Below are 16,571 nucleotides of genomic sequence, written 5' to 3'. Positions count from 1 at the left end.
CTTGTTTATATATATATATATATATATATATATATATATATATATATATATATATATATATATATATTATTTTTAAAATCCCCGAGACAGTGTTTCATGGTAAACAACTAATGACCCCTTAAATTACCATTAGTACTATAGTGAATTCGAGAGAGCAAGTTGATGCAGTGATTGCAGATTATTAAATGACTTACTGACGAAATAGTTTTCTAACGAATGATAAAGAATAAGAATTAAATATGTTTTTTTATATAGTTTTAAAGGTTCAAAACATTCCAAGACAATTAATTTGCCAAGGTGTGTGGATAAAAGCGAGATATACCCATATATATATATATATATATATATATATATATATATATATATATATATATATATATATATATACATAATTATTTTTTTTTACTATAATAATTAAATACCTACAGACACTAGTGTTTCATCCTTTCGGGATTCTTCAGTGCAGGGTGTCACGATTACTACCAGTCGAACGATTCGAACCCCGCGACACGAGACATCTCTGGCTCGATTAGCGGAGGCCGTATCCATTCGGCTACTATTAACCGTGTGAAATAGCGTTGAATTTTAAACATTTTAATTTAAATGTTCATTACGTCAGACAGACAGTGATCAAATCGTTATACGATGATCTACGCATAAGAGCTAAATTGACCGACTTTTAATTCAACTGAAAGTGCTCAACGATAAGAAACGAATTTCTTAAAGGGGCTGTCATAATTATTTTTTTACTATAATAATTAAATACCTACAGACACTAGTGTTTCATCCTTTCGGGATTCTTCAGTGCAGGGTGTCACGATTACTACCAGTCGAATTATATATATATATATATATATATATATATATATATATATATAATTTAGCATAGCAGGTGTTTTGAGAGATTTTATCACTGCACAAACACAATGGCTCAGCATATAAAATCAACAGTAGGTTCTTTGATGTGACATGGGTGCGTTTCGAATGAATGTTCCTTTTTGAAACGCAATTGAAGCATGATTCGTGTGTTTCGCAAGTTAAACTTAAATTCAACCGTTATATATAAAATAATTTTATAAAATCAGCAGTTGGTTTCCTACAGTGCAATATAGACAAAATAAATTCTAGACTAAGTCACTGCGAGGAAGAATAGGAAGCTTCCCTCCGGCTACCCACGATGTGCCCCCCCCCAGTATAACAGGCAATCAATCGATTTGATTGAAACAGGTGCGATTTCATTGATTTCGATGACAATAAAATATGAGATGACGAAACATTCGTTGATCTTCATTAGGCAACGTCGGGTCTCCTTGCTAGTGTATATATATATATATATATATATATATATTATTGGGACAGATATTGTCAAATATCACGGAATGTTTTGCTTAAATTTTCCACTTTTACACGAATTCGACCGAAACATTAGAACGACCATGCGATCAATTGAAAAATTAAAAAAAAGATCTCTAAGCAAAACACCGTGTGCTATTTAACAATAACTGTCTTATATATATATATATATATATATATATATATATATATATATATATATACCAGCATTTAAGCAAAAAAAAAAGAAAAAAAAGTGGTAGTAGGAACCCGTACCGCGAAGGAGGAATAGAATGGGAAAAACGTGGCGTCTTTGCTGCTACGACCACCATCAAACCGGAAGTGACGTAGGTTTAAATTAAGGCTAGACAATCGATAAAAGGGGATGACTTTTGAAAATATCGGCGAAAAAGGCGACCCCGTCCTGTAGAAAAGTGCATAGTTGAAGGTGAAGATATTAATGTTTTTAGCCAATTTTTCGATATTTGTCGTCTGAAACAATAATAATCTTGGAAAAATCCGTCGCCTCTGTCGAAAGTTTTAGGCAGACATTAAAACATACACACATAGATTTATATAGATTGGTAGCTCAAATCTTCAACCCAAACCGATTAAAAAGCTTGCCCTATCTCTGAATACTCTTAATGTAAAATTTCAAATATTTAGACCAGAAATTGTCTGAGTAATTTGGTAGAGACCACAGCGGTCAATTATTTTTAAACGTTGACCCCTATTATGATCATTTACATTTATTGTTTTGGGCTCAAATCAAGTTATTAAGTTAGATCCATGCCCAAGGAACCTATATCTAAAATTTCAATAATTTATACCCAAAATTGTCGGAGGAGTTTGGTAGAGTTCTCAAAGGTCATATCATTGAATTGTGACCCCTTAACAGCCAAATTTATGGCTGAAAACGGATTACAACGATTTTCCCAAATCTCAGTACCCTATATATCAAATTTCGAGTCCGTAAATTGAAAATTAACAGAGATATTGTGCACAGACGCACAGACAGATAGACAAACACTTTCACATTTATATATATATATATATATATATATATATATATATATATATATATATATATAAATAAATGTGAAAGTGTTTGTCTATCTGTCTGTGTATATATATATATATATATATATATATATATATATATATATATATATATAACCTTAAAGACGAAGCAATTATTTCTTTTGTGTGCCATTTTTGTGAAAACTAGACCTACCTTACATTTAAAACTGACCTTGAGACTGACTCCAGTCTCTTGAGCAGGCGAGTAAATAACTATTTTTTTTAAATTGATTTATTTTTGGGAGAATTTTTGTTTTTGAAGTCTGAATAATGATTTTTTTTTAGATTCAATTATAAATCCGCCTACGTAAAAAGTAAAATCATATGTAGTAGTTTAGAGTAGTTTTCCGTGATTCTTATGTCAAAAACAAAAATCAATCTGCTTTAATTTAGACGAACTGGCATAGTTTTTTTTTTTTCGTTTAAAAAAGTTTTTGAAAAATATAAAGGAGTTTTTTTATTCAAACTTAGCAAATATATTTTAAAATATAAGAGTCAAATGTAAATAGAAAAGAAGAGCTTCACTGCACTTTGTGGAGTCCTTCGAATAATGCTTAGGCAGTTTCGTTGGCATTTCTTAGTAGGGGCGCCTTAAGCTACTATCTATAAACTAATTCATTTTAAAAGTTAACGAATCAACAATATTTAGCTGTTACACTTATGAGAAATCGAGAGTTTAATTTTTGCAAAACCTTAAAAGATATTTGTCAAAAGTAGACAAAGATATTCCATAACAATAGCAATTTAATGAACCTTATTACTTCACGTGTCTAATTTAAAATATCCACTGAGAATATTTTAGTAATATTCTCTATGTTTAAGAATTCTACGAACATGTTAGGCACTTCGTTCTGTATTTGCAGCAGTCGGACGTTGACAAAGTCAACGTCCGATCAATGAGATATATTATTGGATTTTCATTCGTAAATAAATCCCAACAAACCTCTACGACGCAACATGTTTTTTGAAAGTAAATGGTAGATAGCTATGTCCACCCGCCTCTAAAACATTGACAGATACATGCACCTTATCTCATTCTCTTTTCTAAAATGATTAACGGATTTACATATTATACATAGCATGCTGTATAAAAGATGAGCGTACATGGCGCATTTATCTTGCCTCGAAAGATTCGTTGACATATACTTGAATCTATGATCTCTCCGTAAAAAACGTTCGAAACAAAATTTGTCTTGCTACATACAACAACCATTAACAGCTCCTCTCAGCCTTTTGTGTATAAAAAAACTAAACGAAAATTCCATGGGCAGAGTTTCTTTCCTAGAACTGTTCATATGTGGAACACAATGCCGCGAGGCTGCTTCCTGACTGATTGCAGCATGCTCATTTTAAAAATCTAATGTGAACCGCCATCTTAAATAATCTAGCCCTGACCAAGTTCCACCAGTGCTGATCATGTTTCACTATCCACGTTACACTTTTTAACCCTTTTCCTAGAATGGCCCCCGGGCTTTAGTAAGCAGTGCCCTTTCAAACAAAAATAAAATATATTGATCTTTTATTATGTATTCCCTCTGCACTGAAAATGGTCGCTGAATACGATGCATACACTCAAAACACGAGTGAGCAGAGAGTAATAACTATTTATTCGCTGACGCGTACAATGAATCAGGAAACTGGCAATCAAGAAACAAATAGGTGAGACGAAGCAGTAGGTAAGGCAGAGAATACACGATGATATGTAGTGAAACACGTGATGAAAATAATACGTAGAAAGTCACTCCGAGAAGATCAGGCAATAACTGGAGATACGTGAAGAATGGAAGAGAATATATGGAATGAGACGTACAAGCTAGATCAGACAAGCAATGGCGAAAGATGTTTTAGGGAGATATCACAATGTATGCTGATACGTGAAGAATAGGATAGAATATATGAAGGGAGGCACTTAAGTACGACTAGACAAGTTTGGATGGTTGGTTGGTTGTTTTTCTTTTACAGCATATCAACCCTTTTCAGGTTATTTAATGCCGAATTCAGTGATTTTGAAGAAAAAATTGTTTTTTCAAGTCGGTTTCTATTTAACCCATAGTTGGGACCCTAACAGTTACTACCACTCTGGGTCAGAGTGCACCTGGGAGCAATGGCAATTAAAGGGTGGATCCACACTCCCCAAAGCCCGCAAGCATGGGCCTCACCATCGGATATAGTTTAAGGTCATATGCAGGACCACAAGCTTTGGAGAAAGACTCGAGAGAGACTATACGATATATAGAGGGACGTGAAGAATAGTATAATAAACGGGCCGAGACACGTAAGTGATCATATTTTGAGGGGAAATACTTGAACAAAGTGAGACATAATATGTAGTGAAAAACAAATGAATAGAAAATATGTGAAAGAAATGAAACCAGGTATGGGATGAGACAGGTAAACGAAAAACAATTTTTGATGGGAATGACGCGTAAGTAGGGTGAATATAAAGATGGACTGAAACACGTTTATTAGATGAGAACCCATTAAATGAAATAGGTACAAGTTAAGTGCCACACAATAGGTTAATGGTTTAATTTAACAAGACCGGATGATCAAATTAATAAATTATCACCGAATGAAGTAGATCCTTCTTGATGTAGGAAATTTTGTCTTAATTCAAATTCTTCCTTTTTTTGTGGAAGGGGCTATATTTTCTCACTTTGGAAATCAACGATATATTTAAATCTTCTATCGTGTGGAAGCACGCAAATAGAAACTTAACATGTTTTACAATTATTTTATTTCTATAGTATCTCTGACTGCTTATCAAAGAAGAGAGCGCGAAAGAGAGCGACGAAAGCGAGAGTGATAGATACTATATAAAATGAGAGTAAATGAGTCAAATAACATACAATGAAAAAGATATGCGTGTGATATTAGGTTGGTGTTAATATAATAATTTTTTGACGTTCAACTTCAAGTCAAAAATCGACATTATTTTTGCACCAAGCTGATATATAAGAGTAAATGAGATGTCCATTTTACTCAATTAATTGCAAATCGCGCCCTATTAGAACTATTTGATTGTCAGATTTTTGAAACACAATTCAATTTAAAAAAAAAAGAATATTTTCATATGTATTTTGTGCATTGAAATGTACAAAGAAAAAACTTATAGAAACAAACGTTGAACAATTAAATGCATAGGAATAGATAATTAATTTTTAATAGTTTTAGGGATAGTTACAATACATGTATATATATATATATATATATATATATATATATATATAACGTGGATGGTGTAAATTAATACACACACAAATATATATATATATATATGTGTGTGTGTGCGTATATATGGTGTGTGTTTGTTTATACAAGCATTATTTGACACATGTATGGAAACATGTTCCAGATACAAGGGTTGATTTCGATTTCAAAAGTAGAGGAGGCCTGGTGAAGCTGGATCTCTAAATGAGGGACATCTGAAATATGTATGCACATATGTAACCAATAATGTTTGTATAAACAAATACACTATAATTATGCTCTGCTTGTTAAAAACGAGCTTTTTAGTGGATTTACATCTAGGAAATTAGATCGACGAAACCATTATATATATATATATATATATATATATATATATATATATATATATATATATTTATATAATATGTGTTAAGAAATTCCAAGGAGAGAAAGATGTATATTTAAATAAGGGGGTGGCCATCAACAATGTGTATTTTTTAACATTATTTTATTATTCCGTGTTTTGTTTTTTCATTGAAAATTATGTTTAGATCATTGTAATAATGTTTTTAAATCATTGAAATCGTTTTTATGCGTTTCAGGCGCCCTCTTCAAGAAGTATTTAAAATGTTTAGAATATATTCAAGATGTGTTAAAAATGTAAAAGAACATTTTCGTAGTTCATTTGAAATGTTTCCGAGAGTGTAACTGATTCTACTTTTCATTCGTATGTTCAATTTTTGTTATTGGTTCATTGGGCTGGGTTGATGTCTTATGTTTCTCTCTCTCTCTCTCTCTCTCTCTCTCTCTCTCTCTCTCTCTCTGCTTGTTTTTCTATTTATCTGTCTTTGTTTTTTCTCATTTTTTCCTTTTTTTACTTTTACTTGAGTGGGGGTGAGGGGTATATAATTTTCAATGAAAAACCAAAACACTGAATAATAAAATAATGTTAAAAAATACACATTGTTGGTGGACACCCCCTTATTTAAATATACATGTTTCTCTCGTTGGAATTTCTTAACATATATTATATAAATAAATAAATAAATAAATATATATATATATATATATATCTTTATTTTCATGGGAGGTGCTCGTCTGAACTCCAATCCCTGGTCCCCCCTCGCCAATCTTTCACGAAAAACACCCGTCTAGCTGAATCAACTGTGAAAAATTTCCCCCACTCTATATCTGTGCCTAAATCAAAACGCGGATTTCATGAACAAAGCTTCTTTCTTAGAACTGCACGCCTGTTGAACTCTGTTCCGTCTGCCCGCTTCCCTCCGGACTACAACTTGGATGTCTTCAAGTCTAATGTTAACAAATTCCTAATGAACCGCCCCCTTAAGTAAACACTTCATCAAATCTCCTTACTAACGTAATGTACTTGCAATAACCCTTATCCCTGAGTGGCTTCCGGGCCTTGATAAGTGGTGATCTCTGTGTAATATATATATATATATATATATATATATATATATATATATATATATATATATATATATATGTGTGTGTGTGTGTGTGTGTGTGTGTGTGTGTGTGTATAGCAGGCTCCTTCAGTCCTGGACAGACTATGGATGCCCACGATGGGTTTCTTGCGTGTGAAATTTTTGTGGCAGGAAGTGCGCAATCTCCAACCACACCTCTCCTGAGACGACATTGTTAAGTGGCAAGTGAAGCACAGGACGACTGGAAACAAATGCCGAGATAAGCGGAGAGCACATACAGCGCTCAGATTTCCCAAATGGTCACCCATCTGGTACTAACCAGGCTTCACATTGCTTAAGTTCGGTGATCTGACGAGAACCGGTGCGTTAACGCTATTATGCCGTGTGTGTGTATATATATATATATATATATGGAGACCCCCAGGGGTCAATCCTGGGCCTAACTCTCTTCCTGATCTACATCAATGACCTCCCTAAACACATACTTAAATCATTCGTTGACATCTATGCTGATGATACAACCATCTACGGCAACACATCAAAGGCTGTAAATGACAGAGTTCTCTCTGATTCTCTCTCCTCTGATCTCGAGCGCGTGGTTCAGTGGGGGAAGATGTGGCTGGTTACCTTTAATGCATCCAAAACCAAACTCCTATCCTTACATCATCAACGCTCTGATCCCCGGCTGGCATCAATTGTGATGGATGGCTCTCGTCTGGGTGAGGCTCCGTGTTTTGACAAGCTTCTGGGTTTGACCTTTACTCCTGATCTAAAATGGAACACGTACATCAAGTCTGTTGCCAAGGTCGCTGGAAAGATGGTGGGATCCTTCTACCGCTCCAGAAGATATCTCACTACTGATGCCATTCTCTATCTATATAAAAGCCAAGTACGTCCAAGGATGGAATACTGTTGCCGTATCTGGGCAGGAGCTGCTAAAAACAGCCTATCCTGCCTTGACAGAGTACAAAATAGACTTCGTGGCTTAGTGGGGGATGCCCTTTTCTCTACCCTGCAACCTCTCTCCCACAGAAGAGACGTTGCGAGCCTGTCCTTGTTTTATCGTTATTTCCATGGCAGATGCTCGTCTGAACTCCAATCTCTGGTCCCCCCTCGCCAATCTTTCACGAAAAACACCCGTCTAGCTGAATCAACTGTGAAAAATTTCCCCCACTCTCTATCTGTGCCTAAATCAAAACGCGGATTCCATGAACAAAGCTTCTTTCTTAGAACTGCACGCCTGTTGAACTCTGTTCCGTCTGCCTGCTTCCCTCCGGACTACAACTTGGATGTCTTCAAGTCCAATGTTAACAAATTCCTAATGAACCGCCCCCTTAAGTAAACACTTCAGCAAATCTCCTCGCTAACTTAATGTAATTGCAATAACCCTTATCCCTGAGTGGCTTCCGGGCCTTGATAAGTGGTGATCACTGCGTAAATATATATATATACATATATATATATATATATATATATATATATATATATATATATATATAGAGAGAGAGAGAGAGAGAGAGAGAGAGATGACGGACTAGCTATAATAAAAAAGTCCAACAAAGTCAAGGGAGATAACATTAAGAAAATCATACACAAGGAAATGAAAAAAAATTAGGCCTAAAAGCAGACGTATCAGCTAATATAAAAATAACAAACTTCCTGGACGTCACGGTAAATTTAGATAAAAACACATATGAACCCTACTAAAAAAATAACGCTACTCTAATATACGTAAACTCTAAGTCCAATCACCCACCATCAATTATAAAACACATTCCTAACTCGATCGTAAGTAGACTCAGTAATAACTCAAGCGATGAAAATGCATTTAACAGGTCAACCAATATCTATGAAACAGCCCTAAAAAATAGTGGATACAAAAATATCGATATCAAATATAAGCAACGAAACACCAATGACTATAATAACATTAAAAATAGAAGAAAAAGAACTATAATTTGGTATACGGCCCAATACAATCAAATGTTAAAAACAAAACTTGGCAAGACATTTCTAGATCTTATTGAAAAACACTTTCCCGCAACCAACCCATTACACAAAATTTTCAATAAAAATACCTTAAAGTTATCCTACAGTTGTTGCGAAAATTTAGAGATGATAATTAAAACACATAATAACAAAATACTAAATAAAACAATGTAAACAACAACAAAATAAACAATAAAAAAGTAGATACCGTGACAAAAATAAAACTAACACTAGCAGAAACAACAACAACAACAATAATAATAATAATAATAATAATAATAATAATAATAATAATAATAATAATAATAATAATAATAAACCAACCCCGGACAAGAAAACCATACTATAAATAAAAATACTAATAACGAACAAGATAAATGCAACTGTAGACACCGCACCCTTTGCCCACTTCAAAATAAATATCTTACAAAAAGCGTAGTTTACCAGGCCACAATATTTGCGAAAGAAAATCCGAATAACAAGAAATATTACGTAGGTATGACTTACTTAGATTTCAGAACTCGATATTATGACCACAAAAGTACATTCAACAATAAAAACACCGTATGAAAACAACACTAGCAAATAAATACTGGGAACTCAATGAAAGCGGACATTCGCCAGTAGTCGAATGGAAAATAATAAGACAAGCTACCACGTGTAGGGACCTAGACGACCCATGTAGATTATGCCTTCATGAAAAATTTGCTATCCTTTACTTTAAAGAACCCCAACATCTATTAAACTGTAGAAGAGAAATAGCAAACAACTGTGTTCACAAGATAAAATTTACTCTAGGATAGCGATACAAAATAGCTTTAAAACTACCAAAACCAATAGAAACTAAACAAATAAATAAATTAAATAAACATGAATATACATAAACGATCACACATATATGTATGTATATATATATATGCATATATATGTGCAGCGGTGAATACTAGAACGCTGATTGGCTAACTAAAATCTCAATAGAAGATGCGTATATAAAAACGACAAACAACCACAAAATTCGCGCATAAGCCTAAAGAGTCCTAGAGTGGATGAAACGCGGAATATTCAGAGTAGCTTAATCGCCATATATATTTTATAACTTACTAACTAGCTCTACCTATGTATTGAGCACTTTTGAAGTAAATGCTTTACGCATAAATTTATACTTTCGTATACTAATTTTATGTGAGTAAATTAAGTAGTTATATATATACATACATATATGTGTGTGTGTGTCTGTCTGTCTGTCTGTACATACTTCTATCTTGTCACATAACTATTTACGGTGGTGAGGAGAAGTGAGAAAGTTAAGAGCAATCGAGACAACAATCTCAGACTTACCCGCATCATCTGAAACAATTTCAGAAATTCCCGAAAAAAAGTTTTTCATTTTTTTTCAGAAAGGATGTAAGCAATTTATATAAGAAAGATGAATTAATGACTTGATTATATGATTTAATATGTATATTTAGGTAAATATATCCAATAATCTATCTAAATATATTTAGATAAATAACACCTGTTTCTCTGTATACACATTGATGAGGGATGTTTTATGATGTTGACATTAGCTTCGGCCAAATGGCGGGTAGTTCATGCCTCGAAAGGTGTAGATAGTTTTCTTCTGTGGAATATGCTGGTTGAATTCGGCCGCTCGTAGAAGTGGTTGAGGGTTCTCGAAATCCTTCCAGACTGGTCAAATAAGAACAACGCACATTGCGATCGATGTTCCATAATAAAGGATGCCCTCCTGCGGGCAATGATGATGGATGTAATTAGTCCACAAAACATTTTTGCCTCAGGCTTGTATCCGCATTTAAGTGAGCGGAGATAACAAATAGAATAGAACCCTGCCTTATAGTTCATTTGGCACGGAGCGAGACACGACGCGTCTGCTTTGCTCGACACGGAATGGAAATACATGCCTGACTCTATTGATAGCCAGACCTATCTTTCCTCTATAAGAATCTTTGTAGCAACTACTTGTCAAGACATTCGCGTTTCATATCGAAAAAAATTACACTTCTCATTGCTTCCATACTATGATGCGAATATATTAGGTTAGTGCAAAAATAATGTCGTTTTTTGCTGTTAAAGTAAATATATAAAAATAACATTATTTTTGCACCAACCTAATATAATATAGAAGTAATCTTATCTTTTAATTTAAATTACGCATGATACACATGTATAAAGACACTTATGAAAATTAGATGTCACTCTTTTTCTTAATGCTCACACAGAAATGAAAGAATAGTTGAATCACTATAAAGCGGGAGATGGGCGATAAAGCTAAGAGAACGATGAGGGAGATGTTCAGTTATTTATAAATTACGGCTAATAATTTCATAAAGCTTCCCGAGTTCGATATGAAGAAGGTCGGGTGTTACATCGATCGAAATGTTTGGCATAGTAATTTTTTTCTGTTGAAGAAGTCTTTGTGAAAAATATAAAGAAGTTCTTTTTTTATTCAGACTTAAGGTAGGTATTTAAAAGAAAATACGAGTCAAACGTAAATAAAAAAGAAAAATCTAAGATGAAAATAGTAGTCCATATAATCTGATAATAAATATCGATCCACATCAGAAAAATTAAGAAACAGGAATTATTGTCTGTACAAGAATTAAGTGAAAAAAATAGATTCTGTTCTGAATATAAGTCTACGAAAAAAAATCTTAGTGTAATTAATCTATTAGAGCTGAAAAAAAATATAACAAACAAGAGTACGTTTCTAATTTACCTACCTGTTCGTATCCAGGTGTGTGGTCGAAAATAAAACAGAGAAAAATAAAGAAAGAAAAGAAAAGAGAGAGATAGAAAGAAAGAAAGAAAGAAAGAGAGAGAGAGAGAGACAAAAAGCGAGAGAGCGAAAGATATGTACAAACATGACCTTATAAAGACAGGCGACAGATGACAGCAATTTTAGTTTTTATACTGCACTGTAAGTCAAATTAAAATATAAAACACGTTTTCTTGACGGTTATCGGGAAAAAGAGACGATATTGTTGCAATTTCCGATTTAGAATCATCATTATCATCGGGATATTCAGTTAAACGGCTGTTTTACTGGCTAGCATGTGTTGGACAGCACAGGTTTCTTACCAGTCTCCAACTTGAACAGTATAATGCGATTACACGTTTATCTCTGATCACTTTACCCATTTCTATGCAATAAAAAATAACGACACCACCTGTTCCCCTTTATGGTTTGCATGAAAACAAAACTATTATATTTTCGCCTCATTACTTTATGAATTAGCATTTATGGGGAAAAGATCGCAGATTGTTGACATACTTTTAAGAGGTTTTCTTAAATGAATAAATAAATAAGCTTTAATTGGAAACAAAACTAATCTGTACATCGCCATCTGCAATCCCCTACCATTAAGGAGCACCAGGCAAAGTGTTATAATGTGTCATGTATTCAATTATCTACATACGTGGGGAAGATTTCATGTAATTGATGCAACTCGTCAAAAATAGGCAATCTAATAATTAGAAATCTAATTTATAAAATTCACTATGTTTGTCTGTCTGTCTGTCTGGCTGTCTCCATATTTTCAAACACTATCTCTTCCGAAACTAAAAGTCGTAGAGCGGCGCTAGCGCCTTCAGATGATTGAATTTTTTATGGGCTGTTCTTTTATGGGTCTTTAGCCGGTTAAAATTTTAAGGGGTCAAAAAAGGGTCACAATTGAAAAAATCGTTATACACTTTGTATATTCATCTTAATGTATTTTTAATCCGTTGACATTCATGTCACATTGGAACAGTGCTAACGTTATCAGCTTTAAATGCTACAGTTTTGCTTTCGGTTTCGATTCTAGCTGATGGTACCCAAATATTTTTTTTGTTTGCGTTTGCAATAACGACTCTATTATAATATATACGAAATCTATACACATTAAAAAATGATAGTTAAACATATTTTACGACCGGGTGAAACCGGCGCTTTCCCCGCTAGTATATATATAAAAAAAAACTTTCATAGCTTTGTAAGCATTTCTTCGATAATAAGAGTCCCTTATTTGACGAGCAATTAAATAATCCTCGCACCGAAAACAGAAAGTAATGCTTGGGATAATGGCCTGGTTAAAATTAGATATCTTCTTTGTATTAATAAAATGAAGTCAATATTTTTCCATAACTTCCGATAGTATAGAAAACCAACGAGACAATACCTATGCAATTCGTTAACACTCACCATTTCCAGCAAATACTGCAGCGTGTTTGAACGCATGAATACGCACATTTCACTACCATATAATAAATATTACATTTTATCCTCTTGGAATAACTCTCTCAACTACGTAATCCCATATAGGTTGTAGGAAAAATATCACCCTTATGAAATTAAGTCCTCCAACGGGAATTAAATACACTGTATCTTTTTTCATAGCCATAGTATCCACGTGTCACCGAAAAATTATTCACATGTTTTAATACAGCCATTCACTACTTATAACGCAAGCCTAGAAATTTAAATTAAGAAAGCTTCTCTTTTATGCTAAGTTTGACGAAACAACGAAATATATCGCCATCAGTAATTTGACATACACAATAACATTAGAAGCAGTCATAGTTCAAAATAAGACGTCGTTTTTTTTTTCGAATAACAAACAATTATTTCTAGTGGCGATTCCGAATGCACTTATCTGAAAAGTTGTTTTCATCTTTACATATCGTATTACAGCTGTTCATACTCTTACTTTACCTTTTTAATAATCCACAACCATAATTTAAATAAAGCATTTATCTTATTCATTGAAAACATAACGATTCACGATCAACGCAAAAAGAACATATCCATATATTTACGCATTGCGCGATTTCTTTGCCACCGTTTCCTCCACTACATTTTTTATACGGCTTTGTCGTATTCTTTTTTTTTCAATGTATTGTTAAAGTTCTTGTCTTCTATTTTTTTCATATTTTTATTATCATTATTATAAATACTAATTTTTTCATATTTTATTATGATTATTATAAATACTAATTTTTTCATATTTTATTATGATTATTATAAATACTAATTTTTTCATATTTTTATTATCATTATTATAAATACAAATTTTTTCATATTTTATTATGATTATTATAAATACTAATTTTATCATATTTTATTATGATTATTATAAATACTAATTTTTTCATATTTTATTATGATTATTATAAATACTAATTTTTTCATATTTTTATTATCATTATTATAAATACTAATTTTTTCATATTTTATTATGATTATTATAAATACTAATTTTTTAATATTTTATTATCATTATTATAAATACTAATTTTTTCATATTTTTATTATGATTATTATAAATACTAATTTTTTCATATTTTATTATGATTATTATAAATACTAATTGTATCATATTTTATTATGATTATTATAAATACTAATTTTTTCATATTTTATTATGATTATTATAAATACTAATTTTTTCATATTTATTATCATTATTATAAATACTAATTTTATCATATTTTATTATGATTATTATAAATACTAATTTTTTCATATTTTTATTATCATTATTATAAATACTATTTTTTTCATATTTTATTATGATTATTATAAATACTAATTTTTTCATATTTTATTATGATTATTATAAATACTAATTTTTTCATATTTTAGTATCATTATTATAAATACTAATTTTTTCATATTTTATTATCATTATTATAAATACTAATTTTTTCATAGTTCATTATCATTATTATAAATACTAATTTTTTCATATTTTTATTATCATTATTATAAATACTAATTTTTTCATATTTTATTATGATTATTATAAATACTAATTTTTTCATATTTTTATTATCATTATTATAAATACTATTTTTTTCATATTTTATTATGATTATTATAAATACTAATTTTTTCATATTTTATTATGATTATTATAAATACTAATTTTTTCATATTTTTATTATGATTATTATAAATACTAATTTTTTCATATTTTTATTATCATTATTATAAATACTAATTTTTTCATATTTTATTATGATTATTATACATACTAATTGTATCATATTTTATTATGATTATTATAAATACTAATTTTTTCATATTTTATTATGATTATTATAAATACTAATTTTTTCATATTTATTATCATTATTATAAATACTAATTTTATCATATTTTATTATGATTATTATAAATACTAATTTTTTCATATTTTTATTATCATTATTATAAATACTAATTTTTTCATATTTTTATTATCATTATTATAAATACTAATTTTTTCATATTTTATTATGATTATTATAAATACTAATTGTATCATATTTTATTATGATTATTATAAATACTAATTTTTTCATATTTTATTATGATTATTATAAATACTAATTTTTTCATATTTTTATTATCATTATTATAAATACTAATTTTTTCATAGTTCATTATCATTATTATAAATACTATTTTTTTCATATTTTTATTATCATTATTATAAATAATAATTTTTTCATATTTATTATCATTATTATAAATACTATTTTTTTCATATTTTATTATGATTATTATAAATACTAATTTTTTCATATTTTAGTATCATTATTATAAATACTAATTTTTTCATATTTTATTATCATTATTATAAATACTAATTTTTTCATATTTTTATTATCATTATTATAAATACTAATTTTTTCATATTTTATTATGATTATTATAAATACTAATTTTTTCATATTTTAGTATCATTATTATAAATACTAATTTTTTCATATTTTATTATCATTATTATAAATACTAATTTTGTCATAGTTCATTATCATTATTACAAATACTAATTTTTTCATATTTTATTATGATTATTATAAATACTAATTTTTTCATATTTTATTATGATTATTATAAATACTAATTGTATCATAGTTCATTATCATTATTATAAATATTAATTTTTTCATATTTTTATTATCATTATTATAAATACTAATTTTTTCATATTTTATTATGATTATTATAAATACTAATTTTTTCATATTTATTATCATTATTATAAATACTAATTTTATCATATTTTATTATGATTATTATAAATACTAATTTTTTCATATTTTTATTATCATTATTATAAATACTAATTTTTTGATATTTTATTATGATTATTATAAATACTAATTTTTTCATATTTTTATTATCATTATTATAAATACTAATTTTTTCATATTTTATTATGATTATTATAAATACTAATTTTTTCATATTTTTATTATGATTATTATAAATACTAATTTTTTCATATTTTATTATGATTATTATAAATACTAATTTTTTCATATTTTTATTATCATTATTATAAATACTAATTTTTTCATATTTTTATTATCATTATTATAAATACTAATTTTTTCATATTTTATTATGATTATTATAAATACTAATTTTTTCATATTTTTATTATCATTATTATAAATACTAATTTTTTCATATTTTATTATGATTATTATAAATACTAATTTTTTCATATTTTTATTATGATTATTATAAATACTAATTTTTTC

At 29.6% G+C, this 16,571-nt stretch overlaps 1 protein-coding gene across 6 annotated transcripts in view; it reads right to left on the bottom strand.

Moving 5' to 3' along the window:
• LOC145277642 (uncharacterized) overlaps positions 1–16,571 on the bottom strand; it is a 763,829-nt gene that overhangs the window by 41,171 nt on the left and 706,087 nt on the right. Inside the window, exon 1 of one of the 6 annotated variants that reach the window (XM_080129226.1) lies at positions 11,926–12,127. The exons of 4 other annotated variants lie outside the window; for them this stretch is intronic. The gene's annotated coding sequence lies outside the window, so the exon portion shown is untranslated. One more of the 6 variants, XM_080129225.1, reaches the window with a different exon arrangement.

The sequence above is a fragment of the Euprymna scolopes genome, chromosome 6, assembly GCF_053919585.1.
Source record: "Euprymna scolopes isolate OS-2025 chromosome 6, ASM5391958v1, whole genome shotgun sequence".
NCBI classification, from domain to species: Eukaryota; Metazoa; Mollusca; class Cephalopoda; order Sepiida; family Sepiolidae; genus Euprymna; species Euprymna scolopes.
This window is presented reverse-complemented; position numbering and strand designations above follow the sequence as displayed.